The sequence below is a fragment of the Anopheles arabiensis genome, chromosome 2 (genome assembly GCF_016920715.1).
Source record: "Anopheles arabiensis isolate DONGOLA chromosome 2, AaraD3, whole genome shotgun sequence".
NCBI classification, from domain to species: domain Eukaryota; kingdom Metazoa; phylum Arthropoda; class Insecta; order Diptera; family Culicidae; genus Anopheles; species Anopheles arabiensis.
In genome coordinates, this window is record NC_053517.1 from 80,616,439 (window position 1) to 80,627,762 (window position 11,324).

An 11,324-nucleotide genomic window follows, 5' to 3' on the forward strand; every position below is an offset into this window, starting at 1 on the left:
GTAGGTTACAAGCCCTAGATAGGATGCGGTGCAAACAAAATAGGGAGAAAAGGGTTTGGTACGTGCTGTGTTAACAATCGTAGACGGGGGCTCGAGCATCGGTTCAGAAGAAAGGAAGCATGATCTGGTCACGCATTATCTAATGAAAACCGGTAGGGACCTGAGGAGTTGGTTGCTTTGGTTTAGTGCAAAACAAGGAAGGCAGCAAGTTCCGTTTTGTAGGTCAGTCTGGTTTGTGGCGATAGACTTCTGTGTTTTTTTTTTCGAGGCCAAGCGAGTTTGATTGGGGGAAATGGGATTGGCGAAACTATTGTAACTGTGGCTGATGGTGCACATTTAATTGAATGATGAGACTATACATAGTTTTTGTTTATGTCAATGTGATTTTTTATTTCCAACGATCGATGTGAATTTAAACAGAGATTTAGTTTCGTCTCGCTAAAACAAACACTATCTAACATCTAAACACTTCACCAATTGGAATAAAAAAAGCGCATGAACTTTACGCGACGATTTCAAATACCAATAGGATAAGGAAATCCTGCCCTCGTACGGAGCAACACTACTGGCAGAATTTAAATTAGGCGCATAATCATCACAACCAACCTGCGGTATCGAAAGGCAAACAGTCACCCCAAAAAACACATCAGAAAACCTGATCGACCGGTAGTGCATTCGTATGGCTGAGTAAGAGACGTTGGAATTGGACTGTTGGATTAAATTAATCTGTCTAGTCGATCGTTCAGTGCTGAAGTAATCGAATGAAAATGCTCCCGCCCCGAAAATAGAGGCAAGACGATCGCTCATGATTAGGAAGCTGAAAACATGTTGAGCTTGCTGGTTGAAAGTGAAAGTTTCAGCAATCGTGTACCCACCGATTATGTTGCGGGAAGGGTTTAGCGTGAAACGGCGAGTGAATTTGGGAAGAGGATCGCAAACATTTAGGTTGTGGCGATCGTTGGGTAAGATTAAGACAGTTTGGGGAATTTTAAAGCGTTGCGTTGTTCATCTTCATTCAGCTTTTCGACTCTTTTTTACCAAAAATAGGTAAATTTTTTAGATGCAATGGTGGTACGGATTATTATAGATTGATTATTTGGTTGTTTAAACACGTTATTATTGATTTTGTTTTTCCATTAAATGAAATTGTATGCAGGAATAAAAAAACTAATGACAACATTGTAACTCATCCCTGTAGGGTGATATGCAAAATGATCGTTAGCATCAATCGATGTGGCTTTTTGTTTGTTTTAGCTACCCTACAGCTCGGCAAGTAATTACAAATACCCTCACGAAGATGTATCCCATTAGCCCCCGAGGGAAAGGGGGGCCACCGAAAGGCTAATGAAAATGAATTTCGAAGGACAAAGAAAATTGCAGAAAAGCGAACCCTAATCGAAAGGGCAAAAAGAAAGCCAACCCGACTGCTTACAGTTTCAGTGGCTAACGGTGGCACAGTGTGAGGGTCCCATTAGCGAGCTAGTGGCATCACGTACACTCCGTTTATCAGACGGGCGTTCGTGCTGTGGTCGATTGCATTTAAAGGCATTTGCAAAAAAAAGCCTAACTGCAACGACTGCACTGGTCAGCTGGTGTATTTATGGGCTTAGTTTTTTTTCATTTCTTCTCTTAAATTCCATGGAACATTGAAACTGAAGGTGGGCAGTATTCGTACGTCGTTGTGCAACAAGTCTAAATCGAGCGTAATTTTTTAATCACATCCATTTGCAACACCATTTGCTGTGTGGCGCGTGTGCCAAAAGGGAGGGTTTGAATGCAGTTTTGTTGGGTGGAAAAAGCTGATGAAGTATTCGGATGCTCCGTGGATCATAAGCTGTTTGCAGTCGTTGTCTAGCACGGTAATGCGATAATGCGATTTTAATTGCGAGTGGAAAGGGAAAGCTCGCCTATCGGGTGATAACGATAGGGAAAATAATGATTGCATTGAGTATCCAGTGGTGTAAGTGAATATAGGGAATACATATTTGTTCAAAGAAATAAAAAGAATAAACAAGGCACAGTTGATCATGATATTTAAATTATTAGTGAAGTTTATTAAAAAAACTTAATTTTCAATTAAAAAAAAAAAATAGGCAAGCTATTATTTGACAACATTACATCGAGGTAGGAAGGTCATTGAGGGTACTCTTCTTATAGAAATATCACACAGTCCTTTCCCTAAGCTTGCAAAAGCTTCTAATGTGTCCCTCAAGCGATTGGATATGCTGTCTTGAAGGTTCCCATGAATCTCCTTTGCCGTCACCGTACCCGTTACGCCAAATTAAGCAAAACCTACAAAAACCTGCCGAGTGTTCCTTACTGATGGTATAAATTTCAAATAAAAAAAAAACCCTACTTGCTAAGAAGAAAAGGTAAGCAAAAATCTAATCGACCGTTAATCTTCCGCCCCATAGATTGGTGACTATGGGAGTCGTCGGAATGTGTTCAGGCTTCCCGAGTTTCCCTACGGAAAGTGTCCATTTCGCGGTACGTATCAGGTTGGAGCCGGTTTCGGCAGGTTGTACCTCTTGTTTTGCTGCTGCGCGAACAGCACACGACAACGGTACCCCGGTGGAAAGATTTGAAAGTGGGATCTCGGAAAACAAGACACGATTTTCCACCAGTGTGAGTGTGTCATCGGACGGGAAGGCGCGGGAAGATTCATTCGATGCCCATCTTCTGTCGCTTCGGAGTCAGCGGAAGGTCAGGGACAGAAAACCCTTTCAGCATAAGAGGTTGGTAGCATCCAGCTGTGGATTCTTCTTGGCAATGGGATGAAAAATCGTGTCTCCCTCCTACGGAGCTGTCGGGTGTAGGGCCGCTCTTTTTTGGCGTCCCTTTCGGAATCCCATAAGGCTTGGTAGGTAGCATAAAGGCTTTCTGTTGCAAGACGCTATGCGTTCCAGTGGTGGATCAGCTACTGATGGGTTGTATTGGCTTTGAGCAGTCGCTTAGCAGCGCGTTAGACTAGTAGAAAGCGAAATTATTGCCAGCTTTGGGGAGGTCCAACACCAGAGAGACGCTTGCTATCGCGAAACCCTTTTGGAGTGTGTCCCCTTCCGACTCCCCCCTCCCCGCCACCTCGGGGAGTGTTCATTAATATTCAATGGGTGATGTGCAGATGACGACCATTTCCGTTAGTGCAGACGTCCGATAGCCGCTCGTTAATGTGTGTTTCTTTTGTGTGTTTCGGCAACGATTTTGCATTTTGTCATATCGATCGAGCCGTGCTGTTTTCCCTTGCCCTGCTTAGGCTTGTGGTTGTTGTTGTTTTCCATCCAACATTCCTTTGCCAACATCGCTTCGGTGAAGGTATGGCAGGAATCGAATCGTATGCTTTTTTTTCTTCTTCGATTGTAAGACATTTACGTTTGCGCGATTTGTGTAAGGAATTTTCTGCGCACCCAGCCGCTCATCGACACAGCTCAATCAGTACGCGAGGAGAAATGGCGGGAGAAATCCCTTCGACATTGCTGCACGAAGATGCACCGGGGCCTGGGTGGGGGGAAACTATTGTCCGGTGTTTAATGGTAATCACCACCGCTGCATTGATATGATTTGCTGGCTGGGCTGAGCAGAGTGCCGTGGCTTAAGCATCGATAACGAGCTAAGCGGTCGGTTGAGTTATGCTCGACGGGATGGGGAATGTTGATAGGGCATGCAAAAGGGGAAGGTCCCTTTCTTTTGCCAGCAGTGACAGTGCGTCAAGCGGTTTTCAATGGAAGGTTAATGAAATCTTGTTTCATTGGCTGGGAAGTTGGGAAGCTGAGAATGAGGAAAAAGGGGTGCCATTGTTGCAGGTGAATTATTGATCGATGCAACAAGGGTCATGGTCCTTGTTTTACAACAGGTGCGATCAGGCACAATGTGTTAGAAAATAGATGCTCACAAGTATGATGTGTTAAATTTGATGCAAATTGCAACTAAGTGCGAAGTTTGATCACATCACGAGGACTGATACAAACTGTTAGAATTCAATTCACTCCAGTACTCAAAGAGACTTGCTAGTTTTAGTTAATTAAATACTAGTTAAGCAGGCTCCTTTTTTATTTTCGATTCCATTTGAGTCTTGAAAATGAACTGTTTAGTGATTTTTTCGATGTATAAAACAATCAACCCAGCTAATATATAAAAAAGAATATAATTTATGAATTCCGGTGTCATCAACCAGGGTTACTTACTTATTTGGCGCTTGACCAACCGCTCGACCTGGTGCACATGTGTCCAAAACCGCTTATAGTATGGTGCCTTCATCTGCCAATGTTGCAGCAATTAAAATAATCGATCCATGCTTTATGACACAATAGTACAGGTGCAAGGCGTAAGTCGAAATAGTCGTATGTCGAATATCTGTGAATATGAAGTTTTTATCCGAAGTTGAAGAGTCGGAATCTATGACATTGTGTAATTTATTAAAATAATGTTCGACTATGTATTAATTTTACTCTAAAAGCCGTTTACACGATATTGATATACAAGAACGGGTAGTTTTGGAATCTTTGGAAATGTATGTCTAACAGTGATTAGCACAAACATTTAAAAAAATACATCAATTTCTTCTCAATTCCATCTTATACCTATCAAAACCAAAATCGTCGTATTTGCGGAACGTCGTAACTCGAGGGGGTCGTAACTCGGGGGACGCCTGTACAGTGAACAACTTAAAAATATACCAACGATGAATCTATAATTCTATGTCATCAGTCATAAAACCTTAGTCTGAACATCAGTCATCAAATCATAGTCTCACAGACATACAGAAATTGTTATTAGGATACACAACATTTTCAAATATGTTCGCTTAAAATTTATGATTATACGTTTTAACTGAACTCAGGCAGTTTTCCATACAGAATAATTTAATTTTAAGAAAATAAAGCACCAAAACATGAAAAAATCAGCGAACATGAGTAAGCACACGATGAAAGAGTATCAGCTGCTGCTTGAAGGGTTTACCAAGCATTAGACGATTTATTTTGCGCCTATAGGGTATGCAATGTTGCGCATCGTTATGGGTTGCGCCAGTGGGGTATGCAATCCAAAATATGAAACAACCCTACCCTAGCCGCAAAATTGAAGATTTCGGACGTCGTGTGGACGTCGTGTGGACGTTACCCGACGTCACACGACGTCCAGTTTAAGAGGTTACTCGACCAAGCGAACTTTTTTAGACGGGTTTTATGGCAAAAATTGTGGCGGATTTCCCAGGGTTGTTGTATCGAATAGCAGCCACAAAAAATAAATTTTATGGACGGCTAGAAAAAAATGAATCTTTCCCTCCCCCTTACTCCTTGCTGGTCGGTAGTTGCGATCACACCAGCTGTTCATATGATGGTGGTGGGAGTGATATCGCTTATCTGCTGTCTTCTTTATCCGTTCTACCAGATCATACGCGTTTTCAGTGACGTCCTTCCCACCTCCTTCATTCTCTCAGCAGTTATTGGCGAATGCTTGACCTTGGTGTGAGCGCGCTTGACTTGGGGTTATTGTTTTTTTCCTTCCCGTTTTTTTTGGCTGCTGATGCATTGCGCGTTGGCTAGAACGCCGTCGTTCGAATCTGGATTTGATCAACGCGCAAGTTGTCGTGTGGATGGAATCGATTTACCGTTCGAGCTATTTGTCGGATCGATTGAATGCATGCTTCGTACTGGTTTTATGTTATTTGTTAGTGCAGTTAGTTGCACTCGTGCAAAAAAAAAACAATTCAAACAAAAGATCATTCAATGCACTAGTCCGCTCATGTTAAGCCAAACAATGCTTAGCTAAAGTCAACGGAAGGTCAAATATTAAAATGAGGGATATCATTGAACACATATTGTCTTTCCATTATTTTTTTCTTTAATAATGTAAAAACCCTCCAATCTTCTCCCCCAACCCTTCCTCTCTCCCTCCCGACGGATTGAAGGTTAGGATTTACCCACCATGGTGTACTCTTTTAATTAAAAATTAACCGGGGTCTACTGTTCGGAAGAGAAAAAGAAACGTTTCCCCCGCCTCTCGCTCGATGCTGTAAGCGAAGAGCGACCCACCCCGGCTTGGCTGACGCATGCATCGCTCGCGTTGCCTGGCTTGCTCCTTCTCTCGCCTTTTTTGGAGACGCATCATCGTTGCGGATGGTGCTGCGCGGCCATGTCGCTGCCTGGAGGATGGCATAGAAAGTTGTGTTCTAGCCCGTCGCTGTCCTGACGATTGACGCAGGATGCGTAAGTGGCGTGTATGCTGCATGCATAGTCGATAGCGCTGCGGCTGCGCTCGAGGATTGGCTGTGGCGACCGGCCCCCGGGAGCCTCAAATGCCGGTGATGCAGCCGGTCCATTCACGCGCAAAGCTGCTCCACGCTTCCCCGCATTTTATGGATGGCTTGGCTAGATTTGGCTGCCCCTCGTTGTCGTGCTATCCGAACACAACACAACAACATGACCGTCCTGCGTTCAAGCCCCGTTTGATCCTAGTGGCCCAGGACTGCCTATCTCGCTAGGGGGTAAACCAAATAGTAACAGGTCACGTCAACTCACACGACTTAGCAACATGCTCGCCATGAGTTCAAGCCTCGTATGGACCGTCTCTCGTAGCAACGGCTAACTATCCGGCATGACCAAGGTGTATGGATATTAGGAGGTGAAGTGTTTCAGAGCAAATTGACATTTCACGACTTGACATAACAATACTGGGGGCTCCGATATTAAAATCGGGAGGGCTGGAGGGGGGTATAGAAAATTGTATGCGACTTGACATAACAATACTCAATGATGGCGCCCGGAAAACGCGCTAACAATTCACCTCCTTAATAAACACACCTTGGGCATGACCGCGTAGGTCGTTGCGCCAATAAGAAGAAAGGAGTGGCTGACGTAGACAAAAAAGCAATGGTTACTGTGTCAAATAAGAAAAAGATGAAGAAGCTTTATACGATCCGCAGCTCATAAGATTGATGTGTACAATGTGAACAATACAAAAGGAAGAACATCGATTTTCAAAAAAATACATGTTGATCCCTTCCGGTATGTCCTCCCCGTTCCTGTATGCTCCCTCCAGTTCGCTTCGCTCTCGTCCCCCATTGTTTAGAACCCATCATCGCTTCGGAACAGTAAACGCTATTACACGCAATCCCCGCTTTCATCTTCTCATCTCACCTCTTTGACTATCACCCTTCCTGCTCCTCCGCTTCCTTCCGCTCTTGTTAGCTTCCCATTTATTTACTCCCTTTCTCCTTCTTTCCTTCCCATTCCTTTTCTTTCGTAATGCTGTTCAATAATGCTAGCATAGTTTAGAATAACAAATGTAAACTGTATTTGCCGTAAGCCTTAAGGCAAACAATAGTGAAGTGCGGGCGGATTAACCAGTACACAAACTAAGCGGCCGCGTGAGGTCCCGAGGAAAGGATCCTTCGTAATCCTTTTTTTTCCGAAACCATCCGTAAACGATCCAGTTCATTTGTTTCGACTCGAACTCGTTGCACCCACGGGTCGAATTGGCGCCTGCCGAACTACCTAGCGCACTCGCTGACCACATACCAGCGCTCCATGGAACCACTTGGTCGATTGCAGCCCGTGGCCGATAAGACCCCACAGCTCCCTGCCATCTCCCTGCTCTCTTTGTTGTACAGGTTATTTCGCCATCCCCCACGTATCGAGGCCGCGTTCAGCGTTGCAAGCTCATAGCCTCCCGTACACATTTTCTTCTTCTTCTTTGACGTAACGAACAATGCTGTAGACAGGGCTGAAACGACTTCTTAACCTTACTAAAATCACGCTATCGGATAGTCGGTTCTTGCTATCTGGGGAATGGTCCGGATAAGAATCGATCTCGTTCGGTCTCGTAGGAACCGGTCTCATCACAGCATGCGTTCAATGAGTCGGGGCGCTGGTCGAAGAGAGCACCAGAGTGACGATGAAAAGATTGCAGCAGATTGCCGTTTGGTTTAAAGGGTATACAATATGCGGAATTTAATTGTTGCTCGACCGCATAAAAAGTTTACCAAAATATGTCCCAAATCTACAAACATCATAATACTGTGTTTGTAGTTATGCTAGTCACAAAACGCTTTAGGTGCAGTGTGGCACATAAACGTGCACGAATTGGTACATCATTTGGTGTGCCAGGGCCATTGCTTCTAACAATTTACCCTTTAACTAACTTAACTTCCTTTAACGCATCAAGAGGATTCGCAGCCAATGTCACACACGGGAAAAAAGGACAAAGAAAACTCTCTCACGTGCGAGAAAGAGCAGCAACAACCACAGATTTGCGCCAATAACTTGGTGAGAAAGCGACGGAACATCATCGCCTGTGAGCGAGAGTGAAACAGAAGTCATAACCATAATCTTCCCACCCATAATCAACAACCATAATTCGTGTGTGTGTGTTCGCCCCATACAAATGGCATAATTTTTATTTTCGCTTGGTCGAAAATCGCGGCGAAAACCCGATTTTGCGGCTAGGGTAGCCGCAAAATTGAAGATTTCGGACGTCGTGTGGACGTCGTGTGGACGTCCACCCGACGTCCACACGACGTCCAGTTTAAGAGGTTACTCGACCAAGCGAACTTTTTTAGACGGGTTTTATGGCAAAAATTGTGGCGGATTTCCCAGGGTTGTTGTATCGAATAGCAGCCACAAAAAATAAATTTTATGGACGGCTAGAAAAAAATGAATCTTTCCCTCCCCCTTACTCCTTGCTGGTCGGTAGTTGCGATCACACCAGCTGTTCATATGATGGTGGTGGGAGTGATATCGCTTATCTGCTGTCTTCTTTATCCGTTCTACCAGATCATACGCGTTTTCAGTGACGTCCTTCCCCACCTCCTTCATTCTCTCAGCAGTTATTGGCGAATGCTTGACCTTGGTGTGAGCGCGCTTGACTTGGGGTTATTGTTTTTTTCCTTCCCGTTTTTTTTGGCTGCTGATGCATTGCGCGTTGGCTAGAACGCCGTCGTTCGAATCTGGATTTGATCAACGCGCAAGTTGTCGTGTGGATGGAATCGATTTACCGTTCGAGCTATTTGTCGGATCGATTGAATGCATGCTTCGTACTGGTTTTATGTTATTTGTTAGTGCAGTTAGTTGCACTCGTGCAAAAAAAAAACAATTCAAACAAAAGATCATTCAATGCACTAGTCCGCTCATGTTAAGCCAAACAATGCTTAGCTAAAGTCAACGGAAGGTCAAATATTAAAATGAGGGATATCATTGAACACATATTGTCTTTCCATTATTTTTTTCTTTAATAATGTAAAAACCCTCCAATCTTCTCCCCCAACCCTTCCTCTCTCCCTCCCGACGGATTGAAGGTTAGGATTTACCCACCATGGTGTACTCTTTTAATTAAAAATTAACCGGGGTCTACTGTTCGGAAGAGAAAAAGAAACGTTTCCCCCGCCTCTCGCTCGATGCTGTAAGCGAAGAGCGACCCACCCCGGCTTGGCTGACGCATGCATCGCTCGCGTTGCCTGGCTTGCTCCTTCTCTCGCCTTTTTTGGAGACGCATCATCGTTGCGGATGGTGCTGCGCGGCCATGTCGCTGCCTGGAGGATGGCATAGAAAGTTGTGTTCTAGCCCGTCGCTGTCCTGACGATTGACGCAGGATGCGTAAGTGGCGTGTATGCTGCATGCATAGTCGATAGCGCTGCGGCTGCGCTCGAGGATTGGCTGTGGCGACCGGCCCCCGGGAGCCTCAAATGCCGGTGATGCAGCCGGTCCATTCACGCGCAAAGCTGCTCCACGCTTCCCCGCATTTTATGGATGGCTTGGCTAGATTTGGCTGCCCCTCGTTGTCGTGCTATCCGAACACAACACAACAACATGACCGTCCTGCGTTCAAGCCCCGTTTGATCCTAGTGGCCCAGGACTGCCTATCTCGCTAGGGGTAAACCAAATAGTAACAGGTCACGTCAACTCACACGACTTAGCAACATGCTCGCCATGAGTTCAAGCCTCGTATGGACCGTCTCTCGTAGCAACGGCTAACTATCCGGCATGACCAAGGTGTATGGATATTAGGAGGTGAAGTGTTTCAGAGCAAATTGACATTTCACGACTTGACATAACAATACTGGGGGCTCCGATATTAAAATCGGGAGGGCTGGAGGGGGGTATAGAAAATTGTATGCGACTTGACATAACAATACTCAATGATGGCGCCCGGAAAACGCGCTAACAATTCACCTCCTTAATAAACACACCTTGGGCATGACCGCGTAGGTCGTTGCGCCAATAAGAAGAAAGGAGTGGCTGACGTAGACAAAAAAGCAATGGTTACTGTGTCAAATAAGAAAAAGATGAAGAAGCTTTATACGATCCGCAGCTCATAAGATTGATGTGTACAATGTGAACAATACAAAAGGAAGAACATCGATTTTCAAAAAAATACATGTTGATCCCTTCCGGTATGTCCTCCCCGTTCCTGTATGCTCCCTCCAGTTCGCTTCGCTCTCGTCCCCCATTGTTTAGAACCCATCATCGCTTCGGAACAGTAAACGCTATTACACGCAATCCCCGCTTTCATCTTCTCATCTCACCTCTTTGACTATCACCCTTCCTGCTCCTCCGCTTCCTTCCGCTCTTGTTAGCTTCCCATTTATTTACTCCCTTTCTCCTTCTTTCCTTCCCATTCCTTTTCTTTCGTAATGCTGTTCAATAATGCTAGCATAGTTTAGAATAACAAATGTAAACTGTATTTGCCGTAAGCCTTAAGGCAAACAATAGTGAAGTGCGGGCGGATTAACCAGTACACAAACTAAGCGGCCGCGTGAGGTCCCGAGGAAAGGATCCTTCGTAATCCTTTTTTTTCCGAAACCATCCGTAAACGATCCAGTTCATTTGTTTCGACTCGAACTCGTTGCACCCACGGGTCGAATTGGCGCCTGCCGAACTACCTAGCGCACTCGCTGACCACATACCAGCGCTCCATGGAACCACTTGGTCGATTGCAGCCCGTGGCCGATAAGACCCCACAGCTCCCTGCCATCTCCCTGCTCTCTTTGTTGTACAGGTTATTTCGCCATCCCCCACGTATCGAGGCCGCGTTCAGCGTTGCAAGCTCATAGCCTCCCGTACACATTTTCTTCTTCTTCTTTGACGTAACGAACAATGCTGTAGACAGGGCTGAAACGACTTCTTAACCTTACTAAAATCACGCTATCGGATAGTCGGTTCTTGCTATCTGGGGAATGGTCCGGATAAGAATCGATCTCGTTCGGTCTCGTAGGAACCGGTCTCATCACAGCATGCGTTCAATGAGTCGGGGCGCTGGTCGAAGAGAGCACCAGAGTGACGATGAAAAGATTGCAGCAGATTGCCGTTTGGTTTAAAGGGTATACAATATGC